The following is a 25,860-nucleotide window of genomic DNA, read 5'->3' as shown; positions in this document are numbered from 1 at the left end:
ATAGCTGCTAATAAATATTCTTGCTATAATTTTAATTATAGATTTCTTCTACTATTTAAGATATATAAGGAGAGGGAAAATGTAAATCATAAAGTTAGAGGTATGGTAGAATGCTTGTTCTGTTTTTCTTCCTTTCCAGTCCAGAAGTCTTTCATTTCATTTTCTTTGCCTATTGCACTGATTAGAACCTTCTGTACAGTACTGTAGAAGAGGTATTGAGAACAAGCACTGTTGTTCCTGACATTAGGGAGAAAATTGTTCAGTTTTATGCTATTAATTTCAGTATGATACTAGCTGTAGGTTTTTCATAGCTACTCTTTATCAAGTCCAGAAAATTCTATTCATAGCTTGCTGAAAGTTACTTTAAAATGAAGAATTAATATTGAATTTTGTCAAATTTGTTTTTAAATCTTTGAGATAATTATATGGGTTTTCTCATTTACTTGTTAATGCAGTGAATTACATTCATTGTATTTGATTGTTAAGACAATTTGCGTTATGGGATGAACTTTAATTTGTTATGATATGTTATTCTTCTCATATTACTGAATTTTATTTACTAATTTTATTTTGCATCCATGTTTATAAATGATATTGTCCATAGGTTATATTTTTATTTTTCTTGTAATGTATCTCTGGTTTTGCCTTAATGCTTGCCTCATAGAAGTAGTTGGAAAGTATTTTTGCCTTTCCAATTTTCTGGAAAAGCTGTATATAGTTGATATGATATCTTCCTTCATTTTTGCTAGAGTTCACCATGTGGGCCAGGAGCATTGTTTGTGAAAAAGCTACACAGTCAATTTTAAAAATAATCAGGCTATGTTTCTTCTAGAGTGAACTTTGGTAGTTGGTATCTTTTAAGATTACCATTTTACCTAAGTTGTTGAATTTTTTGACATAAAGTTATTGATAAAACACATTATTTTTTCACTTTCTGTAGAATCTGTAGTAATGCCACTTCTTTTATTATGTGTATAATTTGTGTCTTCACCCCATTTTTCTTCACGAGTCCCCCTAGCAGTTTATTACCTTTATTGATTTTGTAAAGAATGAGCTTTGCAGTTTCTTAATTTTTTTGACTTTTCTTTTTTGTTGATTTCTGCTCTATTTATTTATTTTGCTTACTGGAGGTTTAATTTGATATTCTTTTTATTCTATAAATGTCAGTTATATCAAGTTGCTTAATAGTGTTATTTAAGTCTCCAGCATTTTGCCAATTTTCTATTTTTTCTATCAATTATAGGCAAAGAAATATTCAAGTTTCCAACCATAATTGCAGATTTGACTATTTCTCTTTGTAGTTTTATTAGGTTTTTACTTTGTGTAGTTTCAAGCTCTGTTACTAGGTGCATAAACATTTAGGAGTTTTATGTCCTCTTACAGAACTGACCCCTTTATCATTATGAAGTGTTTTTTTTTAATCCCTGGCAATATCTTTTGCTCTGAAATATAATTTATCTAATATTAATATAGCTACTCCATTTTTTTCTTTTGATTACTGTAGTATGGTCTACTTTTTCTATCTTTTTAAACTTTTTTTTTTTTTTTTTGCTGTAGAGTATTGTACATTTTGGGGCTCTAGGTTTCATGTGGGTGGATCTTTGATATCGTTTTGTACTTTTGAGGGACTCGGACTATGTCTTTTCTCCCCTGTGTGTGCCCCATTAACATGCTGAGTCAGAATGGTTAATAGTTTTGTTTGTGAAGATATGGGGAAGGGCTCATTTTGTATATAAAGGGTTGTTGGATTTTATGTAGTCAACTTGAGCTAACAATTCCTGATGGACTACTTTGGGGGATATGTCTAGCAGGCAGTTGAATATGTGGTTCTGGATCTCAAAACTACATGTTCAGGAGGTACTTGAATTCATGGGTATGGGTGAGTTTCCCTAGTAAAACTCTTCAAAATTAGAGGACCAAATATGAAAACCTGGCATGCATGAAAATTTAATGAGATAGAATCTGTAGTTTAGTAAAGTTCTAATGCCGTAGTGATACTTATGGTAACATTTTTTTTTATATCTATGAATTGTTAAATACAAAAAACAGTGAATCCTATATAACGAAAGATCATTTTGATATTTCATCTAAAGTACTTGATCTAAATGTATTACCTCATATAGCTTAAATTGTCCATAAGTAGTTTTTTCTTAAAATTTAATATTGGATACCACAAAGAATTCAATTGTCCTGGTGAACAAGTTACATAAATTGCCCAAAAGGCTCAAGTTTGTCAGCTTTTTGTTTAGAACTCTTTAGTGCCAAGTAATATGACAGTATTCACATATCTTAAACCTTTGAAAAGTATGTGATTCAGTTGCCATGTCTCAGAGTCTTTTCCCTAATGATCTTTGATCTTTGTTTAAGTGCTCCTGTTGTTGAGTAACTTTACCCTGATTAGGGGTGGAGATAATAATGGGATAATCCCATTACATGCCAAAATGTCACAGGCTGGATTCTTCATGCTAGAACTCTTGGCAGCAAACTTTCAAGTTCCTAAGGGGCTTGTGTAGGCTGTTCAGAAAATTGATCCTAAATAAGATTTTATTTTAACTTTAAAATGCGCCTGTCCAAAAACTTTTAAAAAATATAATAATATTTGATATATCTCTACTTAATTTTTTTTTCATGTTGACTGTTGGTTATCTATGAAATTTATTATACTTATACATAATCCAGTGACAGGGTAGAAAGTTGGATGGTTTATTATAAGTGATTTACCCAGAAAGTAAAGTTTTCAAATTCTAACTCTGGTTTTGTTATTAGCAGATTGTGATGTGGGCAAAGTCATACTGCTGGCTGGTATTACAGTCAATCCAATGTCCAAATTACAGAAGGATTTTGAAATTATGTCTCTGCTGAAGGCATGATTACTAGCAATTTAATCTAACCATCCCTTCACATTTTTATAAAATAAAAATTTAATTTAAAGTCAAATGCAAGATTTGTGAACAGAACCTTATCTCCAGTTGAATTATCATTTTAGGAACTTAGGTGATAAAATTAGTTACATCAGGGCTGTGAGTTACTTGAGACATGAAACTGATTGTCACATTTATTTCACATGGATTTTTTTCTAGGCCCATATAACTAAAATTAGGCCAGATATGTAAGTTAAAAATAGTAAATACTGTAAACTATAAAAAAGATATTCTTAGTGTATATATATTTATAAAAGTCCATTTTATGTTGTCGCTTAAAAAATACATCTATAGTCCCTCCTACAGTCCTATTAATTCTTTTCGTATTTTTCAGAAAATATTTACACATAGGAATTGCAATTATTCAAAAATCATTTTAACTTATGTTAATGATAAGAATGATGATCAGCAAAGGTAATAACACAGCTCAACAAACCATTTAATATACTGAACGAAAAGGTGCAGTTACCATAGTGAAACTTTTACTCACCAACATAATCAGTGGAGGGAAGACCCTAGGCTTTCAAACAAGGTATATCCTAGAAACTAGGGTCAAGTTCAGGAAATATTATCCTCCAGTACTAATGCTGGGTACTATGCATGGATGGGATTTGCTATCTACAGCCATCTCTTCTAGAAGTGACTCATATAGTGTGATTTTGAAACTCCAGGAGCTGAATATGACAGCAGGAATAAACCAAACTTAATGAAATAAAAAATACATATTGTGGACATAGGTTGAAATGAATACAGGTAATAATCTTTCATGAACTGTTGACAAACCAGTTACAAAGTAAGCATTCTATTTGATACACAAAACTTATGTATATCAAGGTTTCTTAGGCAAGATGATACCCAGTTTAACACCCTTTTATTGTAATATCTGAGTATCATATGTCTTCCTGAAGATCTTCATGATATAAATAAATAAATAAATGGCAATTTTCATGATAGATAATTTTGGTTAATGAAAATAATTTCATTGGATTTTACTTCTTTCTGTTATTTCTTTTAAAAATTATATAAGTAATACATGTTGTTTTAGAAAAATTAGAAAAATGAAATTGCATCACAATATTATTTGTACTTTTTACAAAATGTGTTCCTTTTAAACATATTATTTTAAAACCTACTATTTGTTTTTGTTAGTGACATCATTAGGTAAAGATATTTCAGTTAGTCCTAAGTAAGAAAAAAATATGATTACTACTATTAGGTTCATTTTCCATTAATGTGAAAAGAATAGCAGTAACACTGAATTTAAACATCAGAAAGTTATATGCAAATAATTTTTTAACCTGCAAGCCTGAGCCCCAAATCCTATACCTATAGGAATCCCCTGAATTTTCTATTTTCATCAACCATCTTTTCTTTACTAAGATTTATTCATAATAATTCTTGCAGTTATGGAGTAATGATGGCAAAATAGTAACAGTTGGGTCATTTGTTAGCAAGTAATAGAAACACAATAATAGAAATGTTAACAAAAGACCATAAGACCTGTGGTGACAATAAAGGGGCTTTTATTTTCTGAAAGCAGTCTCTTGGTTGGGTAGACCCAGCCTTTGGAACAATACAAAAGTACACTCTGAGGAAGGATTGGAGAGTTAGAGATTATAAAGGCAAAAACTAAAATCCTGGGGAGGGGGATCTGGGGAGCCAGAAACAGAGTCTTGCTTGGACCACGTTTAAGAACAAAACCACAAGTCTCTATTGGCTAATTCTAAGTGGTCAATTAGGAAATTTTTAGCAGCAGTCTATTTTGGCATTTATAGACATCAATAACAGGAACTAGTTTAGCTTGATTGCAGAAAAAGAAGTCATGATATTTTTGCAACATTTTCCAAGAACGCAGAGTATGTGACTGCCACCTCATCCTATGTGACTGCCCAGTTTTGCTTGAAATTGAGTGTCTCAGTCACAGGGAGTCCACTTTGTCTGTAGATGGGGCATAATTTGACAGCAGTAAGTGTTACAGCCCAGTGGATTCTTCTTGCCTGCTGCACAGAAAAAAGCCAATATGCTGAGACAGTGGTGTTGTAGTACAGAAAGAGTTTATTTATTATAAAGCAGCTCAGTGGAAGAATGGGAAATATTTCTCAAATTCACCTCCCTGAGAACTCAGAGGCTAGGGTTTTTATGGGTAATTTGGTGGGTAGGGGGCTAGGAAATGGGTGCTGCTAATTGGTTGGGGATGAAATCATAGATCTTGGTCAAAAAATTTCTTGGTGCGCTGAGTCAGTTTCTGGGTAGGGGCTGCTGGACTGGTTGAATCAATTCCTTGGTATGAGTCATGGGTTTGGGTGGAGTCAGTCTGTTTCTAGAATTCAAAAGTCTGAAAAATATGTCAAAGACCAAGATAGTGATGTTATCTGCAAGAATAATTGGAGAAGTCACAAATCTTGTGACCTTAGGCTACATGACACCTACAAAGTAAGAAATTATAGAAAAGCAAGCTAGGATACAATAAATGGTTATCATTTAGATACACTTACATTTTAGCAGAATTCAGGCCCTTCCTGTAATCCTAACCTTGTGGTCGTTCATTAATTTTACAATGGCAGCTTTCATTCCCCAAACACAAAGGGCTTAGTTTTGGGAAGGGACTGTTATCATCTTTGCTTTAATCTATAAACTAATTCTGTTAGCCTGACCTACACCTAGGACACTTAGCTTGTGAGGTGGGAAGCAAAATGGAGTCAGTTATGTTAGATTTCTCTCAGTGTCATAATTTTTGCAAAGATGATTTCATAAGCATAGAGATTCTTTTTTCTCTTCAAAATTACTTCATCTGTGATCTACCTCTTATATTCTCACACATATTTTTATCTTGGCCAATGTCTGTCTCATACTTCATAATAATGCCACCTTTATTGCTCCTTGAGGTCACCTCATGTAGGTGAAGACTGTTCCACACAGACTCTGACCTTGTCTTTTGGTTTCCCTGATGCCAGCATTAGCCAGTACATAAGATGCATTAGTGTAGCTAAATGTATCACATTCTGAATTTTTCAAGGATAGTTCATAAAGAAATTTTTTTGTACTTTTTCTATGTTTAATGTGATTTTGAATTGGCTTGGTAGAATAAAACATTTTTTTTTTATGTCTGGCATCTGTCAACTGTTCTCTTCTCTTTCATTTTCTAGGTTAGTGGCAGACCCAAATATCACTCTGAGACCCCTTTACTGTTCTTTCCTGATTTCTGTAACATTCAGAAATGAATGTTAAAGTAATGCTGCTATTGAGTTTGAGCTATGGTTGAAGTAGTAAAAATTTCATAAAACATTTTTGTTCAGTAACCCATACTCTACCTGACCAGAGATATATGTCTTGGGACTTGTCATTTTTGTTAGGAAAATGTAGGATGTGTAGGATGTCAAGCTGTTATCCAGCTATGAGGTCTTTAGTACCTGTTCCTGCATTAGAGAGTTGTAAAAAAGCGGGGAAAATTTTCCCTTTGTCTTCTGAAGGTTTGCTGAAAATCAGCTGACAAAAGGCAAATTAATAGGAGAAAAGGCACTCAAAATTTGTTAATGTGCACATATATACAGAGGAGTCATTACAAAATATGAACTTAAAGAGGGGCCAGATAGTGATGCTTAAATACTCTCTTATGAGAGAGAGATGTATGGGCCTGGGAGGCGGAAGGCAATTATGAATAAAGCTACTATAAACATTAGGGTATAGGTTTTTATGTGGACATGTTTTAAACTGAGTAAATACTGAGGAATGAGATGGCTGGATTATATGGTCAAAGCATGTTTAGTTGTGTAAGAAACTGACAAATTGTCCTCCAGATTGGCTGTATCATTTCGCATTCCCACCAGCAATAAATGAGTTTTTGTTGCTCTACATCCTGTCAGCATTTGATGTGGTTAGTGTTCTAGATTTTGGCCATTCATTTCTTATTTGGCTACCCTAATGATTTTTCAAAACCTGTCCTTTCTAACTGTGACAGCTATTATCCTGCCTCTTCAGTTATTTTGTTTTTTCCTTTTTCATCACTGGGCATGCCTAGACCTTTTACCCTTTAATCATGAAAATTATTTTGGGAAACGTGCACCTTTAGTTATTAAAGTTTTAAAAATTATGAGCTTTTTTGTGTCTCACACTTTCTTAAAGTACCTCCTTACTTAGAGATACTGTCTTAATTGATGGAGATCAATTCTTCAATTCTTTACTATAAGCTAGCAGGTTGAGTTTTGGAGGATACTTACAGTAGCATCTACATTAATTTCTAAAGACCTTAATTTTCACTTTGTATATCATGTAACTCTTTTCATAAATTTTATGTTAAAAAGTTTTTATTGCTCTTAATTAATGCTATATATATTTGAGAAACTAAGGCCCCAGAAAATAAGTCATATCATACAAGAAGTCCGTAGCTAAACCTATGGCACATATATTTCTGGGGAAGTAGCCTTTTTGTACTACTAATAAAATCACTGCAATTTATTGATATATCAATTGTTCGCAAATAGTTTTGAACATTTGTATTAGAAACTATGAGGGATATTATGATAATTCAGACAGAAATATTATCCTTAAGACTCTTGCAATGTAGTGGGGGAAGTAACATGTACACACAAATAGCCATACTACGAGACTTATTTTTATTTTATTTTATTTTATTTTATTTTATTTTTTTGAGACAGAGTCTCACTCCATCACCAGGCGCCAGGCTGGAGTGCAGTGGCATGACCTCGGCTCATTGCAACCTCCGCCTCCTGGGTTCAAGCAATTCTCCTGCCTCAGCCTCCTGAGTAGCTGGGACTACAGGTGCACGTCACCATGTCCAGCTAATTTTTTTTTGTATTTTTAATAGAGACAGGGTTTCACCATGTTGGCCAAGATGGTCTTGATCTCTTGACTTCGTGATCCACCTGCCTCGGCCTCCCAAAGTGCTGGGATTACAGGTGTGAGCATACTACAAGATTTAAAAGGGCAAGTACTATAGAGGATAGATAGTGTAAGTGCTGTGGGATTCTTGTGGGAGAAGAAAGACTTCTGATAAGGAGGAGCAAAAAAAGAAAATTTTGAGGAGGAGGCATTCAAAATGTTCCTCTAAAGAAAATCAGTATTGGAGAAAGCAGCATGAGCAAAACTAAGGAAGGAGGAAAGCACAGGGTGGTAGTAGTGTTGGGAAAAGGAAATGAGTTCACCTCTGCCCAAGCTTATTGAGCATCTGTAAGGGCATGGGGACTTTAAGCTGGATATGTGTGGCTTTGGGTTATTTATTATTAGATTATAAACACTAGGACTTTGATCAAAAGAGATCCACAAATAGGTCTATGATTAAAAAGATTTTTATGATTTTAAAAATATTTAGTGATAAGGTTGTATGTGATGGAAAGCTAGGTTGTATATCATTTATTTGGCTCTAAACACTGTTATTTAGTTTCACATGCTAGCATTGTTAGCCCAAGGAATTGGCAGAATAGTAGTGGTCCCCCCTTTATATTGTGATTTTAGAAATACCAGGAAAGTTTGTTTTACAAAATTCTCTGTCCTCTAATACCTGACATTTTATTCTACATATTCTCTAAAAGCAAGTGATCAATGCCTTGATACATTTCCTTTGCTAAAATACAAAATCCTTTGAGCATAGCATGGGAGTCCTGTGCCGGGTAAGAATATCTCCAAGAGGAGAATGTACAAGTCAAACCTGGTTTTAATATTTTTTGACTGACTTTGTAATTTTATCTACTCTATTCTGATGTATTTCAGAAAAATGTCAAATATAAGTAAATAAATATATGTACATAAAATATAACACACTGAGTTCACTGGTAGTTTTTATAGGTGTATTTTAATTAAAATTAAATAATCATTGTTTCTGGCCTAAAAGGTGTTTTCTAGCACGTGAAATCTGAAATCAGACCCTTAGTGGGTAGTTGGATTAGTCATCCTTCTTCGGAGGAAGGTTGGCTGTGCTTTCTTAATGACTACCTTGATTTTTGTTAATGAGCTATTTAGATATATAAAAGGACAATTAAGTTCACTTTCAACCTTCTGCTGCACTATTTTCATATTGCATAAATAGGTCTTAATAAAGTAATTTTATTCTAAATTGCTTTTATGTAATAACAACTTTTTACTTAGAAAGAAAATACTTGAAGAGTTAGCATATGGTTAACTTATGCCATTCTTCTCTTGGCTTTCTTGTTAGTATATTTCATGCTCTTCACTACTTTTTTTTTTTTTTCCTTATTCTGTTATTTCTTCTTCAATGTAAGACCCATTGCCTTTGTGCTGCTCTTGAATGTTTGAACCTCCCTGCTGATCTTCTTTAGCTGGGCCTGTTTTGTACACCCAGTACCCTAACAAATCTCGACTTTTCTCCCCATCATCTTCAGCCTTGCCTTTTTCCTAGTATTCTCCCTCCTTCCCTCCCTCCCTCCCTCCCTTCTTTCCTTCCTTCCTTCCTGTCTAGAACCTGGAGGTTTGTGTATTTTGTTAATATTTACAAAGAACTAGTTTTGATTTTGTTCACAATCTCTGCTGTGCCATATTTTGCAGTTGTTTTCTGTTCTATTCATTTTCACTCTTACCAATTTCTTCTGTTTTCTTTGAATTTAATATATTTTTCCCTTGTATCTGTTAACGTTGAATGCTTATTTAAATACTTGTTATTTTGTTTTAATAAACACATTTAAGGCAATTTATTTCTTGATATTACTTTGCTTTTCATAGGTATGGTTTATTGTGTTTCTGTTTATTTTCAGTTCTAAATATTTTATAATTTCCTTTGTGATCTATTCTTTTAAAAATATTATGTTTTTAAGAGAAGTTTTGGCTTTACAGTAAAATTAAGAGGAAAATATAGAGATTTCCTGTATATCACCTAAATTCACTTGTTCTAGATTTTGGCCATTCTAATAAGTGGGTAGTGGTATCTCATTGTTTTAATTTGCATTTCCTTGATTATGTATAATGCGAAGCATCTTTTCATTTATATTCTTTGGTGAAGTGTCTGCTATAATATTTGGCCCATTTAAAAATCAGATTGTTTTCTTATTGTTGAGTTTTGAGAATACTTTGTATATTTTAAATAACAGTTCTCTATCAGATGTATCTTTTGCAAATATTCTTCTTGATAGTGTCTTTCATGATGAGAAGTTTTTATTTTAATAAAATATAGCTTATATCAAATATTTTCTCATGGATAACTTTGGTGTCACATCAGTAGAGATGATCAAATAATACATTACCAAATTTATCAAATAATATTTGTATTATTTAATTATCTCTATTGATAAGTGAATGTAATATGTTTCTTTCATGAAGTTATACTATAGCCTCTCCCATTATTGATATCACCCACCAGAGTGATATATTTGTTACAACTGATAACCCTATATTGACACATTATTATCACCCATCACCCATAGTTTACATGAGGGTTCACTCTTGGCATTATGCATTCTGTGGGTTTGGACAAAATTATAATGACATGTATTCACCATTACATGGTGTATTTCACTGCCCTAAAATCCTCTGTCCTCAATTATTCATCTCTCCCTCTCCCTTTACCCCTGGCAACTAGTGATCTGCTTATTGTCTTGATAGTTTTGCTTTTTCTGAAATGTTATATAGTTGAAATTATACAGTATGTGGTTTTTTCAGATTGGCTTCTTTCACCCAGTAGTATACATTTAAGTTTCTTCCATGTCTTTTCATGGTTTGAGAGCTCATTTCTTTTTAGCACTGAATAATAGTCCATTCTACTGAAGGATATCATGGTTGCTTCTGTTTTAGCAATTATGAATAAAGCTACTATAAACATTCAGGTGCAGGATTTTATGTGGACATGTTTTAAACTCTTTGAGTAAATACTAAGGAGTGAGATAGCTGGATTTCATGGTCAAAGCATGTTTAGTTTTGTAAGAAACTGACAAATTGTCCTCCAGAGTGGCTGTATGATTTTGCATTCCCACCAGCAATGAGTGAGTTTCTGTTGCTCTACATCCTGTCAGCATTTGATGTGGTCAGTGTTCTAGATTCTGGCCATTCTAATAAGTGGGTAGTGGTATCTCATTGTTTTAATTTGCATTCCCTTGATGATATATAATGTGAAGCATCTTTTCATTTATATTATTCGGTGAGGTGCCTGTTAAAATATTTGGCCCATTTAAAAATCAGATTGTTATCTTATTGTCAAATTTTGAGAATTCTTAGTATATTTTAAATAACAGTTCTCTATCAGATACATCTTTTGGAAGTATTTTCTCCCAGTCTGTGGCTTGTCTTCTCATTCTTCTTGATAGTGTCTTTCGCAGACCAGAAGTTTTTATTTTAATAAAATATAGCTTATATCAATTATTTTTTTCATCTATAATTTCAGTGTTATATTTTAAAAAGTCATCACCAAACCAAGTTATCTAGACTTTTCTCCTGTTATCTTCTAGGAGTTTTATAGTTTACATTTCACATTTAGGTTTGCAATCCATTTTGAGTTACTTTTTGAGACGGGTGTAAAGTTTGTATTTAGATTCTTCGTTTTTTGCATCTGGATGTCCAGTTGTTCCATAGCATTTGTTGAAATGAATGTATTTTGTCCATTGATCTTTGACAAAAGAGCTTAATGTAGATCTGTTTCTGGACTATCCATTCTATTCCATTTATCTATTTTTCTTTTCTTTTACCAATACCACATTGTCCTGATTACTTTGTATTAAGACTTGAAATGAGGTAACGTCAGTCTTCCAACTTTGTTCTTCTTCAGTGTTGTGTTGACTATTGATCTATGGTTTAATCTATGAATTATTCAGGAGTATGTTTTAATAAACTATCTTTATTGTTCATTTTTAACAACTGTATTATTCAAACATTTAACATTTATTGAGACATTTTATGTGACTTAGAATATAGACACTTTTTTGTAAATGCCCCACATGTTCTTAAGAAGAGTGTGTATTTTGTCTGCAGAAATATACACACAAACACACACACACACATAATATCAGGAATATATCTAATGTTAGATTTAAATCTTTTCTAATTTGTGTGTGCTAAAAAGTTTGAAACTATTTTGTTAGGTACATATGAATTCATGTTTGCCCTATCTTCTTGAACTGTTGTCCCCTAAATATAATTTGGTATACCTATTTATCCCTATTAATAATTTTTCATCGGGTATTTATTTTATCTGATAATATTATTGCTACAATTTTTTTTGCTATTATTTCTTGGTATTTATTTTCTCAGGAATTTTCAACCTTTCTATGTTTTTTGTTTTAACTATATATTTTATAGCCAACCTGAACTGATTTGTATTCATATTATCTTATTAATCTCTATTGATAAGTGAATATAATCTGTTTATTTTATTGTGCTTATTTTTTTTAACATTTAATTTATGTTTCTGCTTATCTTCCCTTTTTCTTTTCTTTTTTTTTCTCTCATCTTTGGCCTTATTTAGCTTGGTAACATTTTCAAAAATTACTGTGTGGTTTTTCTGGCAGTTTTGGAGTTATACATTATATTTCTATTCTATTAAATATTACCTTTAACATTTCAATGGGAATATTTGTCTTTAAATTTCTCTTTAAACATTGTTCAGTCTATTTATCCTTTTCTTAAACAAGCTAAGGAACTGGAACCGTTAATATACTGACTCCTTTCTGTGCCTTATTTCCTTTCTTGGTTGTTGAATTAAAAAATTTAGTTCTACATGAAAAAATCCACCCTGATTGCTCTTTTAAGTTTTTTTGTAGGTAATAGCTATGTACATTTATAAACATACTTATAAACATATTTCTAAGCATATTTAGAAACATCAATTTTGTGGCTGTTTCTTTTGTTCAGTTCATTCTTTTGGGCTCATTTTTTTCTTCCTGTGAAGCTTATTTTTTAGCAACACTTTTGAGTATGTGTTTGGGTGTGTTGTATGATTTCTTAGACTTAGTATTTTAGAAAGTCTTTATTTTGTTCTCAATTTTGCATGACAGTTTAGATTGATTTTGAATTTTGTATTTATTTGTATTTTCCCTCAGATATTTTAAACGTTGTCTTCTGTTAATTATCATTGCTGTCAAGAGTTCTTTTATCAAAGTTGCCATCCTTTTCTAGGTAGCCTGTCTTTTCTCTATATGAGAATTTAAGTTTTTTATTCATTATTCTTCAAATATTTATTGATTTCCAGTTAGTGCTGTAGGCACTGGGGGATACATCAGTGAACAAAGCAGTAAAAAAATCCCAGTATTCATTAACCTTGCAGTCTAGGGAGTGAATATATAAGCTAAGATAAAGCTAGATGCTATAATAAATTAAACTCCTAATTATCAGTAGCTTGATTACTTGAGTTTTTATTTTTCATTCATCAAACTGTCCCAGTTAGACAGCTCTCCTCCAAACAGTTATTAAAAGACACAGATTTCTTCTTCTGCTATGTGACTGCCATCTTTTACATTTGGAGTTTGGTACCAATGTTGTCCTAGGGCCACATCCATTTCAGCAGGCAGGGAGGGGAAAAAGCATGGAGCATTGCATGGGAGGTGTTTAGGCACCAGGTTTGCAAGGGGCACTTATTTTGACCACATATTTTCCTGTGGCCAGAACTAACTCACTTTCCACACTTTAACTTCAAGGGCACTTGGAAAAAGTAGTCCAGCTATGGGTCCAGGAGGAAGAAAAAATATATTTGGGAATCAGCTAGTAGTCTCTGCCATATAGAAAGAGATAATAAATGAGAAAACACATTGTATGTTAAATAGTATTAGTGTAAAGGAGGAAAATAAATCATGAAGGATTTAGGGAGGGATGCATTAGAGAATGGGTGGCTGGTGAAGGCCTCACAGAGAAGGTGTTTAAGTATGTACCTGGGAGAAGTGAAGGGTTGGTACCTTGTGAATCTGATAAAAGAGCATTTCAGGCATACAAAGTAACAAATGCAAATGCCTTCAGGTGGGGGCAAGCCTGGTCTGACCAGAACAGCAGGGAAGAAAGCTGTGTGGCTCCAGGAGAGAGAGTCAGGGGCTGGAGGAAAAATGAGGTCAGCTAGTCACGGATAATGTAGGGCTGTGTGGGGACATGGTGACTTCTGTATTTACTCCAGTGACACTGGAAGGCATCAGTAGCTTTTGAATGGAGGACATTGTCTGACTTATGTTTTATTTGAATAACTCTGGTTGCTGGGTTGGGAGTAGGTCATGGATAGGGGCAGGAAGTAGAACTAGGCCACTCAGGAGGGTGTTCTAATAATTTAGGTAAGAGAGAACAGTGGTTTCAGCTAGAGTAGTTAGTAAAGGTGTTGTGAAGCTATCAGCTTCTGAATTTATTTTCAAGGAAGAACTGATAGGATTTGCTAATGAATAGGATGTGGATGTACAAAACAGAGAATAGCCAAGTATGGTTGTCTGGCCTCAGTAACTGGAAGAGTGGAGATGTCATTTTCTGAGGGGGAATCATCAGAATCAGATCAGGAACTCAGTATCAGTGTGTAAAATTTGAGGTGGCTTTGTGACGTTCAAATGAAGATGTGATAGCCAATGGGAGAGGCCAAGCATAAAAACATCTATTTGCCAGTTATCAACATAGAGATGGTATTGAAAGCCATGAGCCTGGATGAAATCACAAAATAAATGCATGTGGTGGAAAAGAAAAGAGATTCAAAGTCTGAGCCTTGGGACATTCCAATATGTTGAGGCCAGTGAGATGAGAAGGAACTAGCATCAGAAACTGAGAAGGAAGTAAGAGGAGGTAAGAGAAAATCTAGGACACTGGAAATTCCTGGAAGCTAAATGAAGAAAACATTTCAAGGAGACAGTGATAAAATATGTTAAATGCTATTGAGGGAATAAAACCTTTTGGGTCAATGGGGAACCTTTTGGAAATCATAGCATGGGAAAAGGTCAACACCTTCAACCATATCAGGAGGCTTTGTTCAAAGTATCAGTTAGCTGTTCAACCACATTCCAATACTGATTTCAAGTTCAGTAGAAACTAGGAAACCAACCAAAAGGAGAGATTAGGTGACTCATGTTCACAAGCCCCCTCCCCACACAGGACTAGGGGACAAACACTCAGCAACTCAGAATTACTTGGGAATATAAACCCAGGCAGCCCTGACCAACAACGGCAACCCTCACGGGTCCCCTTCCGCCCTTCCATGCTGTGGAAGCTTTTATTTCGCTTGCTCAATAAACTGCGTTGCTTCTCACTCTCTCAGTCTGTAAACTCTTGTTTGGAGCTGGAACACTAAGCCAAGAACCTGAGCCTGGAGCCCAAGCTGCAGATCTGATTACACTGTGAATAGATCAGCTAAGACGAGGACTAAGATTGACAATTAGATTTAACACCATGAAGGTTTTTGGCGACCTTGATCAAAGAATGGTAGGTTGCATTCCCCAGAAGCACACTTGGACATGGAGATGAGAGTGGTGTTTGTTAATTAGTGCTCTTGAAATAGCCATCTCTGGATTTCGAAAGGGAAGAAAGCAGGAATTGTTAGAGGGAGAAACTGAGCTGTGATGCAGTCTAGTAAAGGGTCCCATGCGGGGGTAGGGGGGCTTTGATGTTGAGTTGAACCTTCAGAGTTGTCCTGAGTTGGGACAAGTTACCTGAGTCTGCATAAACCCTAGTCGACTAGTCACTGATATTGGACTACCCTGTAAGGTAACTGTGTGAATCATCAGCCAGGGCAAAGCTGGGGACTGTAATCTGGTAGCATTGCTAGCAGTTGGTTAATAAGTTCTTTAGGGGGCTCTGAGTAGTACACCACAGAGTTCACTAGAGGCAGGTTAGTTAGAGTAGCAAGGGCAAAAGCCTTGTGAGAGCTGGTTTAAAAAAGAATGGGAAGACAGAAATTGGAGATAATCAGTTTAGATGACTTTTTTTCTTCTTCTTCTTCTTCATTTCTGATACTAGGAAGTGTCTGGGTGTGGATTTATTTTTATTCTTTCTTGACATCTGGAATGTAGTTTTAATGTTTGGATTCATGTCATTTTTCAATATGATACTTCAAATATTGCTTTTCCTCGATTTTCCACCCAGAGCTTCCTTTATACACAGGTTAGAATCTTTCAACCTTTCCTTTATATCTTTTAATTGTTACTTCATCTTTCTTTCTCTATCTCATTTTGTTAACTTCTGAGAAACTCTTTAGTGTTATCTTCTAGTTCACTGATTCTCTTGTACTGTGTCCAATCTAGATTTTATTCTGTATATTAAGATTATACAATTTTTGAAAGAATATATTTTTATTTAAAGGATTCCAAATTATTCTATTTCATATCTCTATTTTTTTCTGGCTGTTTGGTTTCATATTTTTATATTCTTTTTCTGAGATATTATTTCTTCTATCTCTTGGTAGAGTCTTAACCTACTTATTTTAATTTTTTTTTCATATTATTTTATTGTTTTCATTTCCTATGGAGTGAATTACTATTCAATTGTTGATCTTATTGGCTGTTTTTCCTAGTGTTAGTTTTGGACATACATTTAATTATTTTTAAATTATATCATAATAATATTCATGCTTATGTAGAGTAGGAAGTTTTATTATATTTTTGTTTTATTTACTTCTAATGCGCACCGCTTTCTGATTTACAGTACTATAGTTGCCACTGGCTTCCCAGTCCAAAACCAGACCTTATATTGGTTCCTTGGGGATCCTGCCCCTGTTATAGTGATTTTCAAACCTGTTTCTGAGCCAGTGGCTGGTGTAGCTAGGGCTTGGTGGTGAGACATGTCTGATCCTCTGCCTCTCCAAACATGGAACTTACAATAACCCACTGTCTCAAGCACCAGTGAGAAGTTGCATTTCTACCTGTTTTCAGCTAGTAATTTTTAGCAGAGCCTGGCTGTGATCCCCTACCTCATGTGAGAATTATTTTGAGTTCTGGTTATTACACTGCAGCTGAATTCGAGGTTGCCTCTAACTACTTCTGGGAGCTGGGACAGCATCCACAGCTTTAGTCTCATCACCCCTCTGTCTATATCCAGCCCTTGAAGGTAACTAAAAGAGCATCCCTACGCTATATATACACCCTATTTATGCCTGTCTCGTTCCTTAGGGAAAAGCTTTCAGCCAGATTTTTTTTTTTTTTTTTTAAGACAATCTTGTTCTGTTTCCCAGGCTGGTATACAGTGGCATAATCTCAGCTCACTGCAACTTCTGCCTCCCAGGTTCAAGCAATTCTCCTGACTCAGCCTCCTGAGTGGCTGGGATTACAGGTGTGTGCCACCATGCCCAACTAGTTTTTGTATTTTTAGTAGAGATGGGGTTTCACCATGTTGGCTAGGCTGGTCTCGAACTCCTGACCTCAGGTTACTTGCCTGCCTAGGCCTCCCAAAGTGCTGGGATTACAGGTATGAGCCACCCACTGTGCCTGGCCTTTCAGCCAGATATTGATGAGAAAAAGATAGGTGCTTTGATATTAGTTACTCAATGCGCTATACCTCCCACGGAATTTTTTTTTTTTTCCTGGAAAGATGTAAATGCTAGACATGGTCCTGTATACATCAATGAATGATGTGTTAATTGTGAACAATATTTGCTTTCTTGGGGACTCATGTTTCTAAAGTCACACATGTAGCACACAAAACTTTATACCTATTTATCTCTTATCCTTTCTTTTGTTTTAATTCTTTACAGAATCCACACATATTTATAGACTCAAGATTAGAGTTTATTAAGTCCTTCCATGCATATCATGTCCCTAGAATTCCCTTCTTTCTTCTTTAATGATGTTGAGGAATATGGTCTTGAGACTCTTGCCATCCTTCTTTGTGTTCTCTGTTCTTTCTATGCTATTCACACCCTCCTCGAGTCTGTTGCTTGCCCTGTTTTTCAGAGAACTCATTCTCACTCTTGGTTTTACATACCATCTCTGGTTTAAACTACTCTCAAATTTACATCTCTAATATAGAATAAGATCCAATAAGAAGTAACAAATACGGAAACGAGTATTTACTGAGTGGACCAGGCATAGATCTGTGCTAAATATTTTTAGACATCCATTCATTTGGTCTCGCAGTAGCCCTGTGAGATATAAAGATTATATAATGATTATTACAGCTAAAAGAGATTAGTTTGTGAGCATTAAGAAAATTGCTGTCCTAATTTCTGGGACTGTGCAGCTCCCAGGATTCAGGACCTTCAGTTTTAAAGCCAGGAAAGTCTCAGGGAGACTGGAATGAATTGATCACTCAGGCCTAAGGCCATCGATTAGGAAGTGAGGAAGTCTGGGCTTGATCCCAGTCCCATCTGAGCAAATCCCTGCTCTTCACTGTGAAGTCATGCTTCCTCTGTTATAACAAAGTAGAATAAGAGAGTTGAGTCAGAGAGTAGAAGGTAAAGAAGGAATTCATGCAGGGGAAATTCACAGAGGGGAAAATCCTGAAATTTCATCAGGGGGATTTATGCTTTATCAGGAGTCAGGAAACTCAAATTCTGGTTGCAGTTCATTCACAAATCCAGTGTTAAGCTGAAATCACTTATATCCCTATGTTGCTCTTCCCTCTCCTGTAAAACGAGAGGCTAAACAAGACAACTCCCAAGATTGTTTTCAATTTTAAAGTTGTTTTCCTTGAAACTGTCCCTTATATAAATGCTGCAAAACCATTTCAGACTTTGTAAATATTTGCTAGTTTTGTAAAATAGGGTTATAGAGATAAAAAAGAAAACAGAAAATAGAAGCCAGAATTTTGCAGTATTTCACCATTTGCTCAAATTTCTAGATTTTGCTCTTTAACATCACTATTTCTGAGCACAGCATAATTCTATTGAAACAGTTTAACAGTTTTGGCCTTTAATTTATTGTATTTAATTTGTTGCAATTAACTCTATGGTGTTTTCATTGTTGTCTTTAACTGTTAACATAGTGTCCCAAACGTCTCAGTGGGGAATACTTTATAAATTAAGCTTTCTCTCTTTATTGTTATTTATAAAATGTTAATGGCTTCTATTTAAGGCATGTGTGATTAATAACTGAAAGAATGTACTTTTATAACAACACTGCTTTAATCTGTGAAAATCACAAGCAAAACAGAGTCACAACATGTCACAGTTATCACTGAAGGCACAACTGCATGTATTGTTATATGGAACTCTTCATAAGATGTTTTGAAATCATTACTGATATAGTAGAATGCTAAGGAAATAAGGCTCTTATTATCACCTTTTTTGTTCTTGGACATATGTGCTCTGATACATTTCTAACTGAAATTCCCCAGAAATAAAATTTATGAAAAAACATAGCTTCAAATATTTTAACATTTTGTTCAAGAAAAGTCCAATCTCTCCATTACCCCCACCTCTGCCTTTCTCTTGGCATCTGAGGGTTATTAGTCAATAACTGAGTGGGAATTTCAGGTGAGAAAAATGTGGAATAATGTGAACTTTTCTGGAACCAGTTTTTGGACTGTGTGTGTGTTTCTTTACCACTTGCTTTGGATCAAAGTACTTAGCTTCTCATTGGATAATTATAGTCTTCCTATCAAGATCTTATCAAGATAACAAGAGGGAGCTAATTAAGCAAAGCCCATTAGTCACATTTAAAAAATTCATGACAAGTTATACATACATTTCAGTAGTACTGGGGTTCCTAAATAAATATTAGGAACTCTGAGAAAACTAAGAAGATCATTATGCTTTAGGACTTCTCTGCAGGAATTCAAATAAACAGTTTTTTAGAGTTTTTATTCCTTGGCTAGTCATGTGCTCAGTCTTATGGAAGACAAAATAAATTTAAAGAAGTAGTTTTGCCCTGGAATCCAGCACAGATCTTGGTGGCTTTTACCCAAGCTCTATGCTTCATATTTCTTTTGAGTGAGTGTAAGAAGAGAAATGGAACTATCTGTAATGACTGGAGTAGTATTTTCAGGGTTCTAATAGGTTACATCGAAAAATTAAAGTATATATTATTATTAAGTAAATTATAATTGATTTATAATATATAATCAGAAAAGTGCACAATTCCTGCGTGTAGCTCAATGATTATTGACGAAATGAACACATTTCAATAATCACCATCTGATGAAGAAATGCCCACCCTCTAGAGGGTATTCCAGAGGCCCTCCTTGTGCCCCCCAACTGGGACCCTGCACTCTTTCCTCACAGGTCACCATTATCCTGTTTCCTATTGTCAGTAGTAAGTTTTGCCTGTTTTTGAACTTTATATTATTAAAAAATATAGACTATGTCCTCTTTATGCTGGCTTCTTTCAAAATAATATATATGAGAATATACTATGTCTTTGGGTAAAGCAGTTTATTTTTGCTGATGTAAAATATTCCATTGTATAAATAAAATGCAAATTATCTATTCTATTGTCAAGGGACGTTTGGGTTGCTTCCAGTTTTTAGCTGTTACAAATAGCACTGCTATTCTCATTCTTATATGTGCCTTTTGGTGTACAAGCCTTTCCCTTGGGAATAAGGGTTGGGTCATAGTATGGATCCAATTTTTAAGGTAATACCAAATGGTTTCCTGCAACAGGCAGTGTTGATTAAAACTACTGAACTATTTCAGTAGTTCTATATCTTTTTCAACATTTGGTATTTTCTAAGAAGCCATTCTTTTGGTTGTGTGATGGTTGTGGTTTTATTAGTGTTTCCTGGGTGATGAATGAGTTTTGAATGAGTATCTTTTCACATGCTTCTTTCCCATTTGATTGCCTATTTTTATATTCAACTGCCTGTCTTTTTCATTGATTTGTAAAAGTTGTTTATATTGTATGTTATATTTGTGCTTATAATTGTGGATGATACATGGACTAAAATGCAGTATTTCAATTTATTCTAGCAGTTGATCTCTACTCAAGTATGGCTCCATCTAACATTGATCATTTCCTTTTTACCCCCAAGTTACTCTACTTAACCACCATGAATGATAGTCTTGTCTCACCAACCCCAGCCTATCATCTGTTGGTAAGCTTTGATCTTCAGTGACTTTCGACGTATGTGTTCATGTATTGCCAAATCCTATTTTATACAGAAATGTATAAATCAAAATCCTAAAATAAGGTCACAGAAAAACTCCATAGCTTGTTGAATATGGCTCTGAATAGTTGGTTTTACTCATTAAGAGATGCAAAAGGTAAAAAAAGAGTGTGATTTAGCAAAAAAGAGTAAGTGAAAGAATTTTAAAGTATAATGGCAGAGTGTTTTCAGTTTAACATCTCCTTTTTAATGAGTTGAGAACTGAAATGTATTAATAACTGCTTTTTTGTGATTTAAAGATTTAAATATTTTATGTAAAGCTGGGAATATTTCAGATCTCTTAATTAATGTAAGTGTCCATATATGACCATAAGAGAATAGAACATAACATCTATTTTATGAAATAGTGAAAACTTATATCCAGAAGGTACCTTTGAAGTCATTGATGGTGCGTCTCTGAACCTGGAGTGTGGGGTTGAAGGTGGGTAGGAGGTAGTTGGGAGTGATGGGCAGTTCAAGGAAAGCCCCTGAGACCCTCTTCTGTCAGAGCAGCCAGGCTTCCCACCTGTTATTCTCATTGGCTTCTGACAAAAAGCTCCTTTAAACATAAGTCGAAGCTACTATTTTTAATATTATGTGTCTATTTTAAATCTTTTGCTTCTAGATAAGGAGGTAGGATTCAGAGAGGCTAATTGGTTTGCTTCGGATCACTTTGGCAATGGCAGAATCAGGACTGAAATCCAAGTTTGCTGTCATCACAGTGCTCCTAGAATCTAAGCTTTGTGTTAGCTGAAGTAATATCCTAATGATTTATTTATATTCTTTCCTTCCCACTTCCTGTTCTGGGTAGCATATTAACCTGAGTTATTTAGAGAATTAGAGGAAGGTTTCTGCATCAGGAAAGGAATATAACTTCATGTGCTTGCCACTGTTCCATGTGGTCCCTGGATTCCTAGCTTACCTGATAATAATTATAAATTCATAGAGTATCTTCTTTCCAACTCATTTTATGGCCCTCTGACAAATTTGGATTATAATTTAATTATGTGATTATAAATTTCTTATTCTCCTATCATCTAGTATAGTTGGACCTCTGTATCCATGGATTCCACATACATGGGTTCAACTAAACATGGACTGAGAATATTAAAAAAAATGGACAATTGTGACTGTACTGAATGTGCACAGACTTTTTTCTTGTCATTATTTTCTAAACAATATGGTGTTAGAACTGCTTGCATAGCATTCACATTACATTAGGCATTTTAAATAATTTAGAGATGATTTAAACTATATGGGAGGGTATGCATAGGTTATATACAAATACTATGGCATTTTACATAAGAGACTTGAGCATCTGCAGATTTTGGCATTCACAGGGGTCGTGGAATCAATCCTTCATATACAGAGCAATGACTGTATACCTTTACACATTTTAGATGCCTAATATTGGCCATGTTATATTGGTCCTCACTGGGACTTGTACTGTTTGGTTTTCTTTACCTGCTCTCCTTTCTTGTTTCTTATTCCTATTGTTTGGTGCTGCCAGAACTGATGATTTGGTCAGAGACACTAGGAGATTTGACAGAAAGAAGTCAGTTAGAAAGAAAATCCAGAAGATAACCTAAAGGTCTTTGTTGACTTAGTAGAGGAAAAGTGGAAGGGGTCTTATACTTACCAGAGAAGGGTGACTAGGACAAAAGCTGGGAGGGAGGTCCCAGTGGTCTAGGCTTCAGAGACACATGATGAGGCCTACAATTAGGGGCATGACCAGAAATGGCCTGGTCTAGACTACTTTTCTTGGTATTCTGCTCCTGAGTTACCGAGCACAGAGTTAAGTAGAGAATGACAGGAGGGAGGCAGGAACTCTTGCCCATGCAGTTGATTTCTGGGATTTGGAGCCAACTATTTTTTAGCGTAGTATACAGAAGCAATGGATTAAGTTTTAGAAACTGATGGCGTCTTAGAGATCTTCTTGCCCCAAATTTTACCTCGTAAATGAGAAAACTAAGTCCAAGAAAAGTCAAACTAAGCCTTCTGGCTCAGTTCTACATGGAACTGTGGAATGCCAGTCCTATGCTTTTTACCCATATTTACTCGGTTGCATAAGAGAGAAGAGCCCAGGGTAAGAGGTTAGGTTTTATTTTAAATGAAGTTCAGAAGCTATGGAAGGGAAGTAATATGATCTGATACACAGTTAAGAAGACAACTCCTGCTGTGTGGAGAACAAACTGGCAGAGAAAGAGTGGAAATTGAGAGAGCAGTTAAGAAGCGATTTCAGCAGTCCCAGAATGAAATGATTATGACTGGAAGATGAAGATGGAGAGAAACAGATGTATTTTTAAGTTAAAAACCTGTAAGACTTGATGAATTGGATGTGGTACACAAAAATATAGAACAAATAAAGTATTTATGGCTTGAGCAACTAGGTGGATATAGGTATAATTTCTAAGACAGAGAAATGGGGAAGGGTGAGAGTATGATTCAGGGCTAGGAGGGTTGAGGTGGAGGGACAGTGGGGAGAAAGTTTGGGTAGTAAATGAAGACTTACTTCCGTTTGCCGTAATATCAACTGCTGAAATTGCCTTTCCTGGGGCATGGCTTGTTTCCTGGCATCCTGCTAAATACTATAAGGCACTTTTTTGCCAACAGAATACTGAGCATAAAGGCATGATAAAGTGTTTTTATTTTATTTTGTTTTATTTTATTTGAGACAGGCGAACTCTGTTGCCCAGGCTGGAATGCAGTGGCACAATCATGGCTTACTGCAGCCTTGACTTCCCAGGCTCAAGTGATCCTCTCACCTCAGCCTCCGGTAGAGTAGCTGGGACTACACGAATGTACCACTGAACCTGGATAACTTTTGTATTTCTTGTAGAGAAGGAGTTTCACCATGTTGCCCAGGCTTGTCATGAGCTCTTGGGCTCAAGCAATGCTTCTGCCTCCAATTCCCAAAGTGCTGGGATTATAGTGCTGAGCCACTGCACCCAGCCTTACAGCCTTATCAGTCTTCTACTTTAGGAAGATAAAGCTAAGAAGATAAGGTAGGGAAATAGTTACCACTTCTGTTTGTCTTTCATCCATGTAGAAATGGAATTAGAAATCCTTAGCATTCCTGTAGTCTAGTTTCTGAGAGACTTAAGTTGTATCTACTGTAAGAGAAAGGGTGAAAGGACTTTTTCACAAATGTGCTGAGGGAAACGTAAGAAGGTAGGTCATCCCTGTCCAGTATGCTGTTGCCATTATTACTGATTCTACAAATAACAAATGCTTTTTGGGATCCTTCTAAATCCGAGGCCTTTTCAAGGCATAGGAGATTGCAGAGAGGAAAACAGAATCTTTGCCTTTATGGAAGCTACCTTCTAGAACATTGGTTATGTCAGTGCCCTGTTCAAAAACTTTCAATAGTTCTTTGACAATTTCAGCAGCATACAGTATAGCCCTCTGCTGAAATCAGACACATGACTTGATGTCACCTACACTTGTATTTTCACCTCCATGCCTTTGCTTGTGCTATTTGTGTCACCTTCCTGCCTTCTCTGTTTTAAGTTAGCTAATCTGATCCACTCAGGACTGATATTCAGTACCACAGGGGTGTACTGGCCAGCATTCAGTTCTGATTAACCCTGCGCTCACCCTTCCAAGTGTAGGTACCTCAGTTCTTCTTGAACCCTCTTTTATGTCACCTTCTCAGCCTTCAGTGATGTCGTCTTCATTTGAACTTATGGTGCTCACAGATTTATATCACTTATTTCACAAATAAGTGATATAAGCTCACAGATTTCCTTATGACATCTGGCATACTTTTTTGCATGTTGTTTTCATCTTTATTTACAATTTGATTTATATTTTTGGCTTTTATTCCTGAAATAAATGGCAAGTCCCTTGTGCAACTCAGGCATTAAATATGCTTTTATTAATTGTTGGATGCACTCAGCATCTCATAACTGTCTGTTGGAGACTTAAAGTGGAGAGGGGCCCCATTTGCTGATATTTTGTGTCACTATGTCCATCTGTAAGCAATTCCATCCTTCACGGCCTTTCTCCACCCCCAGCTCCTGTCTCAGAGTCCTCCCTCATCACCTCAGGGTTGCAGGGGCATTACCATGCCAGCACCCCTTAGGATGCTTGGCTAGTTTTCTGCTTTAAAAGGACAGTGGGACGTCTTGCTTGCCAGCCAATTTAATGCAGGCTAACACTTCTGGCACATTGAATTAAGGTGGAGGAGCCAACAGCCCCAGAGAAGAGTCCATTTCTATGGAGATTAAAACAAGAAAATGACAGAGCACAAAACTCTTTTATTTCTTTCTTATACTTAAAAATAAAGAAGATAATAATTAAACCAGGCCAGAAGATGAGTTCTGATTGTTAATTGCTGAGGGAGATGCATTATTTTAATTTATCCCAGTTCATTTGCAGAACTAGGAAGACAAGGTACATATTCTGTGCTCTAGCCCATGAGACGATGCTGACAATTTGAGAATTAATCATTTTTGTATGTTCCAGATTTGCTATTTTAAAAGTGTAACTGCAATAGTATTTTTCCCCTTTTGGGTAGAAGCTGAGGGAAAGTGTTGTAGCATTTTATCTAAGAGCATGAGGTTACAGGGTCCTGACTTTCATAGGGCAGAACTGGCTTACAGATTTACTAAAATAATTACCAAATTATTTAATAGATCTTGAATTCTGAACTCATAGTTTGTTAGTCGAATCTTCCAACTGAATAATTATACATAGAGTCTTAGAACAAGGGCCTCCATGGAGCTCTGTTAAAGCATTTAATATTCCCATTTCTAATAGTAAATCCATGTGGGCATATAGTAGCATGCACTGATGAAACTGACTCGTTGGCTATAGAGGTAACATTTGATGCATTTTGGATAATGCTTTGGAAGTAATGATAATGTCAAGTGTAGAAGGGCTCAGCTCAATGAACCCATTAATCAGCCCTTTGTTGAGCATCTCCAGAATGCAATGCACTGGCCTGGGAACCATGAAGGATGAGGCACAAGACAGATTTCATTCCTCTAACTGAACATTTAAATATTCTGGGAAA

General features: G+C 35.2%; 1 protein-coding gene across 1 annotated transcript in view; it reads left to right on the top strand.

Moving 5' to 3' along the window:
* IQCM (IQ motif containing M) overlaps positions 1–25,860 on the top strand; it is a 490,160-nt gene that overhangs the window by 45,543 nt on the left and 418,757 nt on the right. The gene's annotated exons all lie outside the window — the stretch shown is intronic.

The sequence above is a fragment of the Cebus imitator genome, unplaced genomic scaffold (genome assembly GCF_001604975.1).
Source record: "Cebus imitator isolate Cc_AM_T3 unplaced genomic scaffold, Cebus_imitator-1.0 Scaffold4, whole genome shotgun sequence".
Classification (NCBI taxonomy): Eukaryota; Metazoa; Chordata; class Mammalia; order Primates; family Cebidae; genus Cebus; species Cebus imitator.
The sequence above is the reverse complement of the archived record's forward strand: the minus strand, read 5'-3'. Positions and strand labels throughout refer to the sequence as shown.